This window comes from Cervus elaphus, chromosome 10 (genome assembly GCF_910594005.1).
Source record: "Cervus elaphus chromosome 10, mCerEla1.1, whole genome shotgun sequence".
Lineage (NCBI taxonomy): Eukaryota > Metazoa > Chordata > Mammalia > Artiodactyla > Cervidae > Cervus > Cervus elaphus.
Genome location: NC_057824.1, coordinates 48,182,607 through 48,196,383, shown reverse-complemented (window position 1 = coordinate 48,196,383; position 13,777 = coordinate 48,182,607).

The following is a 13,777-nucleotide window of genomic DNA, read 5'->3' as shown; positions in this document are numbered from 1 at the left end:
ACAGAATGGTTTCGCAGGGGACCTAGGGCTATTTTTTCAGGTCGTTTATCAAGGCCATTATCAGTCATCCTCAGTTGCTCCCTCCTGACTGGGCATCCCTCAGGCTTGTTCCCCTACCCCTGGGTTTGGACCAGGCCATCTGGGGAATGAGAAGAAGCTATGTTGGCTTCTTGGTAGATTGGTGGCTCACTGCCCCCACCAGGCTACACTGAGGCCTGGTTGGTGGGTGGTGGGCCGGGAGGGTCACTGCCAAGTCTAGTGTTTGCTGTTGCTGCAAGGATATTCTCTTCACCTAGATGGGAGACACACCCCAAAGCCAAGCCAAGGAAGCCCAAGCTTCAGGACCCAGTCCTTGCTTACCTCCAGTGCTGGGGAGCTTTGTCATTTAGTCATTCAGTCATGTCCGACTATTTGCGACCCCCTGGAGTGCAGCACGCCAGGCTTCCCTGTCCTTCACGGTCTCCTGGAGTTTGCTTAAACTCGTATCCATTGAGTTGATGATGCCATCCAACCATCTCATCCTCTGTCGCCCCCTTCTCCTCCTGCCCTCAATTGTATCGACTCCAAAGGCAGCTCTGTCCATCGTCAAACTATTCCAGCAGTGAGCACGGCCTGGACCCCCATTCCCTGAGCTGCCACAGTGGTCCCTGGGGCCTAAACCATGACTCTTCTCCCCAGAGCCTTCAGCCTACTCATCTCCAGGCCAGGTTCCCCTCCCCTACTATGAATTCTAGACCCCAGGCTAGAATCGTCCCCCAGAGAGCCTCCACTTTGTCACGAGAGCTTCTGGAGTGTAGCTTCCTTCCCTTCTGTGTTCTCTGCTCCATGGAGCAGACATGAACAGATCCTCCCATTCTCTGGGCGCTAGACCTTTAGTGATATCACCCGCAATCTCACTAGCTTTGGGGGGGGCCATGCTTCCCTGGTTTCTGATCCCAAGCAACACAAACCAGCTCTAATACAGACAGAAAGGGGTTCACTAGAGGCTGTTGAGTGTATCACGGATGCTCAGGGAGAGCCAGAGAACCAGGTCCAAAGGCCACACCCAGCCGGGAACAATGCCCCAAATCACATGCCAGAAGTGGCTTGGTGTGGACACCCCCACCGCTGCCCTGGCCAGACCCCTCGCCTCACACCAACACTGGAGGCCAGGTGCTCCCACTCCAGCTGCTACACGGCCACCTCCCCTGCCTGCCCACGAAGCTGGGAGGCTGTCTGTGCCTGGGGGGGAAGGGGGCCTGCCTCCAAAAGCGGGGTGGGGGGAGGGAGGAAGACCTGGACAGAGGAAGGGGGTCCAGGTGCTGGGCACGCTGAAGGGCGACAGTAGTCCCTGCAGGGTCTTGGACTTCTCCACGCTGCACCCACTAGATGCCACCTAGACTCCGAGCACCCACAGAGTTTGTCATCTGGTTCCCGTGACAGTCCTCTGAGTAGGTGCCATCACCCCTTTCTCCCAGTAGTTTCCGTGGCGCTTGGCACCCTGCATCGCTCAACTTCAGAAGGAAGGGAGGAGGCCCAGTGGGGGCTGCCGCCCACCGACCAACATCCCTGCTGACCCGAGAGGCCCTTCCCTCTGCATTGCCCACTCCCTGGCTTGGTGGCCTCAGAGCGCAACCTCTGGGGCCACAGGGACTCCTGAGGCAGAATGGGGTTGACACAGAGGATTCAGCCAGGGAGGCAAGCCAAGCTTCTAGAACGTTCCCAGAAACCAGTCTCTGGGGATGGGGTGAGTCAGAGGGCAGGACAGGGAGGAGAGCGCCGCCCGGCTCTGCCATCAGACCCTCCATCTAGAGGGCGGCTGCAGAGGGCGGACTCCTACTCTCAGTCCCTATCTTCCTCATTCATTCATTCAGTCATCTGCTCATGTTTTCAGCATTCATTGACTTGTGCTGGGTGCTGGGGATCCGTGGGATCAAGGGGTTTACAATTAAAGGGAAAAGAAAGACTTAAAAGGGCAGGTAAATGCTACAACAGAGAAATGAATGAGGAATACAGAGGGGGAGGGGCCCCAGGATCTTCAAAGAGGAAGTGACATTTGAGCTGGCTCTCAAAGGATACACAGGGTGCCCACGGTGGTCCAAGGGGGAGGGGATGCTCCCAGTGGAGGGGGGCAGCCTGAACAAAGGTGTGCAGGCAGGATGAAGGCTGGTATGTTACAGAAACATCCAAGAAGGAGGTGTCAGAGGCCTATGGAACTTGATAGTGGAAGGGCAGAGGGAAACCAGCCAATGAAGGGCCTTGGCAGCTCAGATGTTTTCCTGGGCAGGGTTTGGAGCCGAAGAATGACGTGGATGGACCTGGGTGCTGGAAGTTCAGCAAGTCCACATTTTGAAGTATTAGCACGTGGGTCTCATTACCACCCTGAGCTCACTGTGCCCCTAACCCACATGGTCAGTTAAATGGAGTATCCCTTTCCGGATGTTTTTGGGGAACTACAAAATGTTTCAGTTTCTTTTAAATCAGAAGAAAAAATGAATGTAGTAGTAATGAATAGGTAACACTGGATCCACTCTGGATTGCATCCATCTCTATACCAAAGCGGACGTAAATTTTAAGATCTTGACCCACAACAGCAAGAGTGCCAAGGACTCCTGAAAGTCTTAGTGCTCCTGGCACATTAAGGAAGCAGCTCTTGAGTTTCAAAGCATGTCTAGAATAAACTCACAACAGGTCAGTGACACTGAAAAGTGTTTGAGTTTGAGGAATCTGGGTTTTTGAGCATCAGAGGAGACTCAGAAGGGCCGGGAGGACCAGCTACCCCTCCAGCCTCCACCCAAGATGGGGAAAGAGCCTTAGACAAAGGTGAACCCCTTGGGTGCTACCCGCCAGGGAGGGGGTTGAATCCAAGTTGGCTGAGATGAGAAGTGAGGGTCTAATCAAGATTACACTGGGGATGTCCCTGGTGGCACAGTGGATAAGAACCCGCCTGCCAATGCAGGGGACATGGGTTCGATTCCTGGTCCGGGAGGATTCCACATGCTGTGGAGCAGCTAAGCCCATGAGCCACAACTACTGAAGTCTTCGTGCCCAGAGCCTATTGTGTGTCAGTGATAGCTCAGCAAAACTGGAAAATGAATAAATAAAAATGTATCCATACCAGATTCCTCAAAAAATTAACCAGCAATCACACTTCCACCCCATGGACTGTAGCCCACCAAGCTCCTCTGTCCATGGAATGCTCCAGGCAAGAATACTGGAGTGGGTTGCCATTTCCTTCTCCAGGGGATGTTCCCAACCCAGGGATTGAAGCCGGGTGTCCTGCATTGCAGGCAGACTCTTTGCCGACTGAGCCACAGGTAAGACCTCCGGATACATCCAAAGGAAGTGAAAACAGGGTTTTGCAGAGATATTTGCATACTCTTGTTCATTGCAGCTTTTTCCCCAAACAGCCAAGAGGTAGAAGCCATCTAAGTGTCCACTGATGGATAAATGAATAATAAGGTGATCTCTACATATACAGTGGAATATTATTCAGCCTTTAATAAGAAGAAAATTCAGGGACTTCCCTGGTGGCCCAGTGGCTAAGACTCTGCACTCCTCCAGGTTTGATCCCTGGTCAGAGAACTAGATCCCACCAGCCCTGCAACAAAAGATCCTGCATGCTGTAACTAAGCCCCAGGGCAGCTGAATAAATAAATAAAAACAAATATTAAAATAAAAAGTTGAAAAAGGAGAAGGAAATCCAACACCTGCTACAGCGTGAACTGACCTGGAGGATATTATGCTCAGTGAAATAAACCAGTCACAAAAGACAAGTGCTCTATGATTCCACTGTTATGTGATGTCTAGTGCAGTCAGGCTCAGAAATAGAAAGTAGAAAGGTGGTTGCCAGGGTTCTAGCCTCAGGGAGGGAGAAGGGGGTGTTTGTTGTTTAATGGGTATAGAGTTTCAGTTTTGCAAGATGATAAACTTCGGAAGATGTGTCTCACAAGGGCGTGAATGTACTTAGCAACATTGAGCTGTTCCCCTAAAAATGGTTATGGTGATTTACTTCATGTTACTTTTTTTTTTTAACCACAATCAAAAAATGCAAATATCTTTCAACTTTATATGCATTTCTGTGGCTGTAAAAATATTCAAAAAAGAATCTTATAACCTAGTTTTGGAAGTTCTCTGGGTTCCAGGAACTCATTTGACTTGCTGCTGACCTTGATTTCTCCACAAACATAGTCCACTCTTAGGAATCTTGGGAATCCTTCCCAAGTGAGAAAATGTGACCTACCGATTGTTTTCACGCACAGTGACACATCTTAAAATGCTAAATTTGTGAAGCTGACACAACATTGCATGTAGAAGATATTTAAAGAAACATTCACCATTTTTAAAATTGGCGGGGTGGCGGGGTATGGGGACTGTCCTGGTGGTCCAGTGGCTAAGACTCTGTGTTCCCAATGCAGGGGGCCCGGGTTTGATCCCTGGCTGGGGAACTAGATCCCACTGTGCCGCAACTAGGACCTGGTGCAGCCAAACAAATAAATACATAATTTTAAAAACTGAGGAGCTTCTGTATTTTGAAGCCAGTGACCTTCCCCTCCCCCAGACCTAAGGACTGGAGGCCCCTCACCCGCAGGGTCTCCCGGGGGAAGCTGTTCCTGCTCAGGGGAGAGGCCTCCCCTTCTGTCCTCCCCACTCCCAGTGCCAAATCTTAGCAGGGCCCCAAGAGAGGACTTCTGAGAGGAGAGAGACCCCAGGAGGAAAGGGCAGGGAGGTATTACTGTGAGTCAGAAGGTCAGAGAAGTGGATCAGAGGGAGAAGCAAGGTGTGGGGAGGAAGCTGGGCGGAGGTGCTGAGGGGGGGAAGGGCAGCCCTCCCACAGAGGTCGGGGCAGGGGGGTCCCAGTTGGGACCCCACAAAGGCTGGGTGCAGAGCTCTGGACTGAGCCCAGGGCCCCGGGGAGCCCTGGCAGGCTCCAGACGGAGCGAGGGCAGAGTGCCAAGAGGTCTGGACCGGCCAGTTGTGAGATGCCTGGAGGAGGCAGACCAAGAGGCATTCACAGGCCGGTCAGGTTCTATTTCCGGCTTCCCCCCGCCCCGCCCCATTTAGACAGAGGCCCACAGTAAAGAGTGTGAGCCCTGAGCCGGATCTGGATCCGGGGTTCAAATCCTGGCTCTGTTACTGATGGCGACAGCAGGAAGGGACAAAACAGGTGATTGAAAGGTGATTAATGAGTTAATCCCGCTAGGGGACTGTAAGTAGAAAGATATGGGAGACCCCTGTGAGTTAATGATTACTCAAGAAAGCAGGGTTGCTTAACCACAAAACCAAGCAGGCTTGTTTAGCAGCAAAACCATGCATCAGAAGCACGGGACATGCCCCCAAACAGTAAAACAATGGTGGCATGAGACCCACTTCCTGCCCGGCGAGCTCAGTAAGTTAATGATCTTGGACATGCTCTCTGCACACATAAAAAACAGTAATTTGTGGACCTCGCTTGACCATGTAGGGGTAAGAAAACTCCCCTGCTCAACCTGGAGGAGGAACTGATGATGAATGCATGACGTCTACTCAAGAAAGACAAAGGACTTCTCCCCTCCTCACATTTCCTTTGATTATAAAACTGCAGCCCCACTAAGTTCTTGGGGCTCAGCATCTCTTGCCCGCCTGTGGGTAGGCCTCACAAGTGTCCTAGTCTAACAAGTCACTTCTTATCTACCACTTTGCTCTCGACGAATTCTTCGCTGTGTTGTAGCCACGCGTCCTGGGAAGCAAACTCACTCAGAAGGACAGTGCAGATAGTGGAGTGCAGTTTGTTACACCAGCGGGTCCAAGGCAGAGTCTCCTCTTACCCAAGGACCCTGACCAGTTTTTCTGAAAACCTTATATACCCTAAGTGTACGTGCCCAAACCCACCTCCCCAAATTCCCTGAAACTAGTCTGAACAAAGGAAAAGAAAGATACAATCAAAGTCAACCCATGATTCATATGCCTTAAGCTTAGGTAGTTAACAGTGGACAATTATTAATAGGCCTGTGGTCATATCCCAATAAGCATAATAGAATTTATTATTCTATTAGGTTACACAGATAATTAGGGTATTCTTTTAGGCAACAGAGAGTCTAGATATGAGCCCTGGGGCTCTTCCATCCAGGGGCCTGGTTTTCCAGTTGGTATGTCGTTTCCATAGATACTGGGCATATAGCTCAAAGTCCACAGTCCAGCCCAAGATGGAGTCCTGTTCTGTCTGTTTCCTCCTTCATTCCCCCCTCTTGATGCTCTTAACTCATAGTATGAGCATCATTCATAGGGATATATTGCACCCTGACTCTCCAATCTCCAATTTGGGAGAACGACATCAACCTTTGGGTTACAAAGTTCATAATACATTGTAAAATAAAGGGTCCACAAAGCAGAACTATCAAGGCAACTATAACAATGGTAAACATAGTTTCCACCAATCACCCTTCACCCAAGATAGGACCAAAGTCCAAAAAGGAAGATCATCATCAGACATAACTTTTACCTGACCTTTCATGTCATCTCGGGCTTCCCTGGTGGCTCAGAGGTTAAAGCGTCTGCCTCCAATGAGGGAGACCCGGGTTCGATCCCTGGGTTGGGAGGATCCCCTGGAGAAGGAAATGGTAACCCACTCCAGTATTCTTGCCTGGAGAATCCCATGGACGGAGGAGCCTGGTAGGCTACAGTCCATGGGGTCGCAAAGAGTCAGACATGACTGAGTGATTTCACTTCACTTTAGGGTGGCTGATATATAGCCAGATAAATCAGGAATATATACACAACATTCAACTTTAATTATAGCACAGGTCCCTCCTTGTGCTGAAACTATGGTTAATCTCAAGATGATACCAGCACGTCCTTGTAGCAGCAGTGGATCATAGAGCTTCATCTCTTTTCCTTCTTTAAGATGATGTTGGTTTCCCAGGGATCAGTGGGGTCCTTTGTGTGGTCCCCTCGGCGTCCTCCAGGTTTGCATGGTATGCTCTCTTCACCCTCATGAGATGGATCCAGGGGGTGACACCTGCAACTTTAACTGCAGTCGGGCTGGTTAGAACAACAGGATATGGACCCTTCCAATGTGGAGCCAAGGAGTCGTGTGTCCAGTCCTTGACCACACCCAATCCCCGGGCACAAATTCGGGAATCTGTTCCCCAAGGGGGAATGGCACCTTTTCTTGTACAAACTTAGTTCCCTGATTTATGACCTTACCCAGTTGTTCCATCTGCTGTGAAATCTCATCCCCCTTTACCTGAGGCAAATTTGTTGACACCTGTTTTATTATGGGAGGGGGCCTCCCACACACAATTTTGTACGGAGAAGAGCCTTGGGACTGTGGGGTCATCCTGAGTCTGAGCAGAGCCGTCGGAAACAGGTCCACCCAGGAACAGTCAGTCTCTAAGATCCACTTGGAGAGAGTCTTTAAGTGTCCGGTTGGTACCTTCCACCATCCCAGAACTCTAGGGCCTATATGCTGTATGTAATTTCCACTTGATGTTTAAAGTTTTGCTTACTTGTTATACTCAATCAGCTACGAAAGCCGGGCCATTGTCCGATCCAATGCTGGTAGGAAATCCAAATCTGGGAACTATCTCCCTAAGCAGGCACCAGGCTACTGTTGATGCTCTTTCAGTCCGGGTAGGAAAAGCTTCTACCCATCCCAAGAACGTACATACTATGACCAGTAGGTAATGGTAGTGTCAGTTTCATTTCAATGAAGTCCACTTCCAGGTGTTCAAAGGGCAGTGTGCTTTTTACCTGAATCCCTGGAGGTTTCTGTTTGTGCTGAGAGGCAGCATTGACTTGTGAGCAGGCAGTGCAGTTCTGAGATTTTGTCCTGCAGAAGGAAGAGAGGCGGGGAACCAAGAGATATTTTCAAACTAGCTCTTCCAGTTTATCATGGCCTAGATGGGTCGCTTGGTGTGTTTGGCTTACCAGAGTGGGTGCCAGCTCCTCCGGTACAATAATTTGCCACTTGGCAATTCCCACCATCCCTTTTCAGTCTTGATGGCCCCTTCTGCTTTGGCGAGCTGGTTTTGGGCTTCAGTGTATTTTGGAGAGTCCAGCGTTAGCTCAGGTAGCTCCGCCAATATGAGAGCTTTAATAGGGGCTTCACTTGTCACCCCCAAGCCCTCAGCTGCTTGTTTAGCAGTCTTATCTGCCAGTCTGTTCCCTGAGCCCAGGGGGTATCCTCTTTTTGATGTCCTCAGCAGTGTATGACTGCAACCCTTTCTGGTTCCCAGGCAGCATCTGCTGCTGCTGCTGCTAAGTCGCTTCAGTCATGTCTGACTCTGTGCGACCCCATAGACGGTGGCCCACCAGGCTCCCCCGTCCCTGGGATTCTCCAGGCAAGAACACTGGAGTGGGTTGCCATTTCCTTCTCCAATGCTTGAAAGTGAAGAGTGAAAGTGAAGTCGCTCAGTCATGTCCGACTCTTCGAGACCCCATGGACCGCAGCCTACCAGGCTCCTCCGTCCATGGGATTTTCCAGGCAAGAGTACTGGAGTGGGGTGCCATTGCCTTCTCCACAGGCAGCATCTAATAGGGTCTTAATTTCTTCCTTATTTTTAATATCTTTTTCACTAGCTGTCAAAGGCCTCTCTCCTTATACAGAGCCCTGTAGTGTGGCAAAAGCATACCTGGAGTCTGTGTAAATGTTTGTCTTCTTACCTTTTGACAGCTGGAGGGCCTGGATGAGAGCATCTAGTTCAGCCTGTTGAGCGGACCATTGTGATGGCAGAGAGCTAGCCTCAACGATGGCTTCTTCCATGACTACTGCGTATCCCGACAGTCCTTGCCCTCGTTTCACCAGGCTGCCGCCATTGGTGAACAGGACCAACTCTGGGCCCGGGATTGGCTGGTCTCTCCAGTCAGGTCTGCTGGCATATTTCCTTGCAATCATGTGAGGGCCCACCTTCTCCCACAAGAGAGTGGCCAGATTCAGGGCCTGACAAGGCTCAGTAGTAACATGGGGGCTCTCACTTAACAGTCCCTGGCATTGAGTAATCCGGGATGTTGACAGCCATTTATGGGGATCCCCTGGCAGGAGAGTGTTGACCTCATGCGGGACTTTTATGAACAAGTCTTGGCCCAAAGTCAGCTTGGCTGCCTCCCGGACCAGTAAGGCAACTGCAGCAACTGCCCGTAAGCATCCCAGCCACCCAGGGGCAACATTGTCCAGCTGATTAGAGATAAGTCACCGGTCTGTCCCAGGTCCCCATAGTCTGGGACAACACCACCTTGTCCTTTTCAGTCACGTAAAGAGTAAACAGCTTAGCAAGGTCTGGCTGGCCCAAGGTGGGTGCTGACATAATTGTACCAGGTTTGAGTTCTATTACAAGTGGGACTTGTTTTGCAAGCCCTGGGGGGTGGGGGGTGGTGGTGGTTTGTCTTCCTCCCAGACCTCAGGGAATTGTTAAATTAACTCTCTCTCTCAACTGTTTAGCCCATCAGGTTTCCTTGCCAGAAGATTGTGCAACCTCCATTCATCTTGAGGGGTTACTGAGAGGAAGAGTAAATACGTGGTTGAGCCCACTCGAACAGTGGGTCTTTCGTGGGGGGAAAGGTCACTTGTGCCCTCAATTTAGACAGCAAGTCTCTTCCTAACAAAGGTACTGGGCATTCAGGGATGTCTAAAAATCCATGAGTCACTTGGTGTCCCCCCATCTGACATTGTCAGGGTGGGCTAGAGACACAAAGGCTGCATTTATCACCATCTGAGACCCAGCAGCCTCTGGCTGGGTCTATTGGCATATAAAGTCTACAGGCCTTGCACAGTCTTTCGCAGAACTCAGAGGGTGATTCGCGTGCCCTTTGAATCACTTCGGAGCACCGGGCCCCTCATCGGGGGTGGCTGGTTCTCCCACCGCTGCGGGTTTGCAGTGCCCTCAGGTGCCATTTCTCTGAACCATTTTCTGGCCTCAGTTAGGATCCTGTGTCTTCCCTCAGAGCTGAAAAGGGAGACTAGTAGTTGGATTATGTCATCCTATGTACGGCGGTGGGTTCGAAAAATAGTCTCCATTGGCCTAATCATGACTTGTGGCTCCCCCGAGTACGGTGGAGCGTGTCTCTGCCAGCTTAATACATCCGTAGAGGAAAATGGCTGGTAATAATAGGCTACAGGGAGCTGATGATAGTGCCCACATGTGTTCTGAACCGGAGGCTGTTGTATCTCTCTGAGGGGCATCTGTAGTGGGGTTCTTTCCCCCTGTTCCTTGGTGGAGTGCAGCCTCTGTCTTATTGCTGTGTTTTCTTCCCCCTTCCCATCAGTACTCACCGGGAGAGGTGGATACAATCTAGGAGGTCAAGCTGAGGTGAATTCTGGGGGCATTGACCAGAGGTCGCCATTGCTGGGATCAGAGCCTGCCGAAACGGCGGCTCTACGAACTCTGGGAGAGCTGGCGGAGGAACAGTGGCTGCTGTAGGAACTTCACCTGGCCCTGGATTGGGCCTTAAGGCGGCCTCTGGTCCTGGTGGAGCACTGGGAGGCAGGCGCGTCATTATCCAGCATGGGGGAGGGGTCAGGTCATCCCCGTCCAAATCCTGTAGAATTTCCTTTTTTATCATCAGGCAATTTTTGTGCCTTTAATATTTTCCCCTTCCCCTTCTGGATACAGAACCTTGTCCAAGTAGGAGGGTCTTGAGCTAACCCTAGCCATGAGTCAACATATGGATATTGATCCAGGTGTCCTGGCTCTCCTGTGACTACTGTATAGACTGCTTCCACTATTTTTAAGTTCATGGTGTTCTCTGGTGGCCATCCTACTCCCATAGGGTCCATTGGATCTCAGAGAGTATGTGGAGGCGGTTAGGCTTCATCTTCACCCCATTAGTTAGTTAGTTCGTTCGTTAGTTCAGTTGCTCAGTTGTGTCCTACTCTTTGCGACCCCATGAATCGCAGCACACCAGGCCTCCTTGTCCATCACCAGCTCCTGGAGTTCACTCAAACTCATGTCCATCGAGTCGGTGATGCCATCCAGCCATCTCATCCTCTGTCGTCCCCTTCTCCTCCTGCCCCCAATCCCTCCCAGTATCAGGGTCTTTTCCAATGAGTCAACTCTTCGCATGAGGTGAACAAAGTATTGGAGTTTCAGTTTCAGAATCAGTCCTTCCAATGAACACCCAGGACTGATCGATCTCCTTTAGGATGGACTGGTTGGATCTCCTTGCAGTCCAAGGGACCCTCAAGAGTCTTCTCCAATACCACAGTTCAAAAGCATCAATTCTTCGGCGCTCAGCTTTCTTCACAGTCCAACTCTCACATCCATACATGACTACTGGAAAAACCATAGCCTTGACTAGACGGACCTTTGTTGGTAAAGTAATGTCTCTGCTTTTTAATATGCTATCTAGGTTGGTCATAACTTTCCTTCCCAGGAGTAAGCGTCTTTTAATTTCATGGCTGCAGTCACCATCTGCAGTGATTTTGGAGCCCCCAAAAATAAAGTCTGTCACTGTTTCCACTGTTTCCCCATCTATTTGCCATGAAGTGATGGGACCAGATGCCATAATCTTAGTTTTCTGAATGCTGAGCTTTTAGCCAACTTTTTCACTCTCCTCTTTCACTTTCATCAAGAGGCTCTTTAGTTCCTCTTCACTTTCTTGCATAAGGGTGGTGTCATCTGCATATCTGAGGTTATTGATATTTCTCCCGGCAATCTTGATTCGAGTTTGTGCTTCTTCCAGCCCAGTGTTTCTCATGATGTACTCTGCATATAAGTTAAAAAAGCAAAAAAAAAAAAAAAAGTTAAAAAAGCAGGGTGACAATATACAGCCTCATGCACTCCAATAGTGTTGTCTTAGAATCACTTCCCCCCATCTTGGTTACCTTCTCGGACCTTCTTCTACTCTTTCTTTTTGTTCTGTCTATGAAGTTCTCAGTACCCTATGTACTTCTGATATTTCCACTCAATGACACTTAAATTGCCATTCTGCCTCCTTCCTAATTGGAGTGAGAAGAGCCTTACCTGCCAGATCCCAGAGAGAGAAGGGGGATCAGCATGTCTTCACCTACCGGTCAGCACAGTCAAACCAGAATACCACCATGTGATCCAAGACTGTTTCTCCCTTAACTTTTAAAGTCCATTCTGCTCTGGTGGGCTTGATCAGGTGCGGATGAAAATACAGATGGGTTAAATATCCCACGTCCCAGGCCGTCTCCAGAAAAGCCAATTCGTTCTCACTTATGTATCCCCCCCCTCCTTCTAGCCTGACAATTCCAAGGGGGTCAAGAGTTTCACAGCAGATGGGACACCTCCTTGGGGAGGGCAGAATGCGAGCATATAAAGACCAAGTTTCTTCTCCTAACAATCCCCTGGCAATTGCTTGGTAATAATTTTCCTCAAGACGGCGTGGACACCACCTCCTAAATGACCTTCAAAAATTTCCTTCCTAGCCCTAGCACGCTCGTCAACCTGTGTACCAAGCAATCGTTGCCACCTGCCTATTCCAGGCTCCTGTGGGTCCCCGCCCCTTCTAGTCCCGCCCAGGGGGGTGACCAGGCCCCCTCTTCCACCCTGCCGGGTGGGTTCCTCCTCACCAGAGCGCTCAGTTCCCCTGCTACCGTCCACTACCTGCTGACGTGAAAGGTCCGGGCATTGAGAAGCAGAATCCTTCCAGAAGGGTGAGGTGCCTTCCCCCCTCTAGAAGATTCGAGCCGCAAGGCCTCGGAGTAGTCCCAAATGGGACTTGTCTCCTCAAAGTGAGGAGTTTCCCGGCCCATGCACCAAATGTTGTTGCCACGTGTTCTGGGAAACAAACGCACTCAGAAGGACGGCGCAGATAGTGAAGTGCAGTTTATTACACCGGCGGGCCCAAGGCAGAGTCTCCTCTTAGCCAAGGACCCCGACCAGTTTTTCTGAAAACCTTATATACCCTAAGTGTATGTGCCCAAACCCACCTCCCCAAATTCCCTGAAACTAGTCTAAACAAAGGAAAAGAAAGATACAATCAAAGTTAACCCTGAACATATGCCTTAGGCCTAGGTAGTTAACAGTGGACAATTATCAATAGGCCTGTGGTCATACCCCAGTAAACAGAATGTATGATTCTATTCAGTTCCACAGTTAATTACGGTATTCTTTTAGGGAGGGAGAGTCTAGGTATGAGCCCTGGGGCTCTTCCATCCAGGGGCCTGGTTTTCCAGTTGGCATGTCATTTCCATAGATACTGGGCATATAGCTCAAAAGTCCACAGTCCGGCCCACGATGGAGTCCTGTTTCAAGAGGGAGCCTGTTCTGTCTGTTTCCTCTTCAGCTGCACTGAGACATAAAGCAATATGGTACCAGAGCCCCCCTGGAATGACACCAGTCAGTTTCAAGACGACAATAAGACCTGCTGTATGATTATGGGCAAGTAACTCAGCCTCTCTGGGCCTCGTTTGCCTAAGTTGAAAAGTGGGGCAATGGGCGGGCACCCCCTTCATAGTGTGGCTGTGAGTAAAGCTTGCTGATGTCAGCAGAACTCAAGAGGCACTTTTCCGTGCTGAAAACTTCGGGAACATTCTCATTCGTCTTCGCTGGAGCCAGGGGCTGCTCCCATCATCCCCTCTGTACGGATGAAGAAGCCACAGACGGAAGGGCTGGTGTCCATCCGCTTTGTAGACAAGACCCTGCAGAGGCACTGTGACTACGTTGCCCACTCCTAGCAAAGCTTCACCCTCCCTGGGAGGACAGAGAAACCGACCCTGCTCAGAGAGAAAGAGAAACAGAAGCAGAGAGACAGGAAGTCAGAGAGAGAAGCTGCGGAGACAGAGGGAAGATTCTAGACCCCGACTGAGGTGGGGGCAGAGTGAAGGGGAATGTGGTCCCCCAATTCTCCCCAGGGA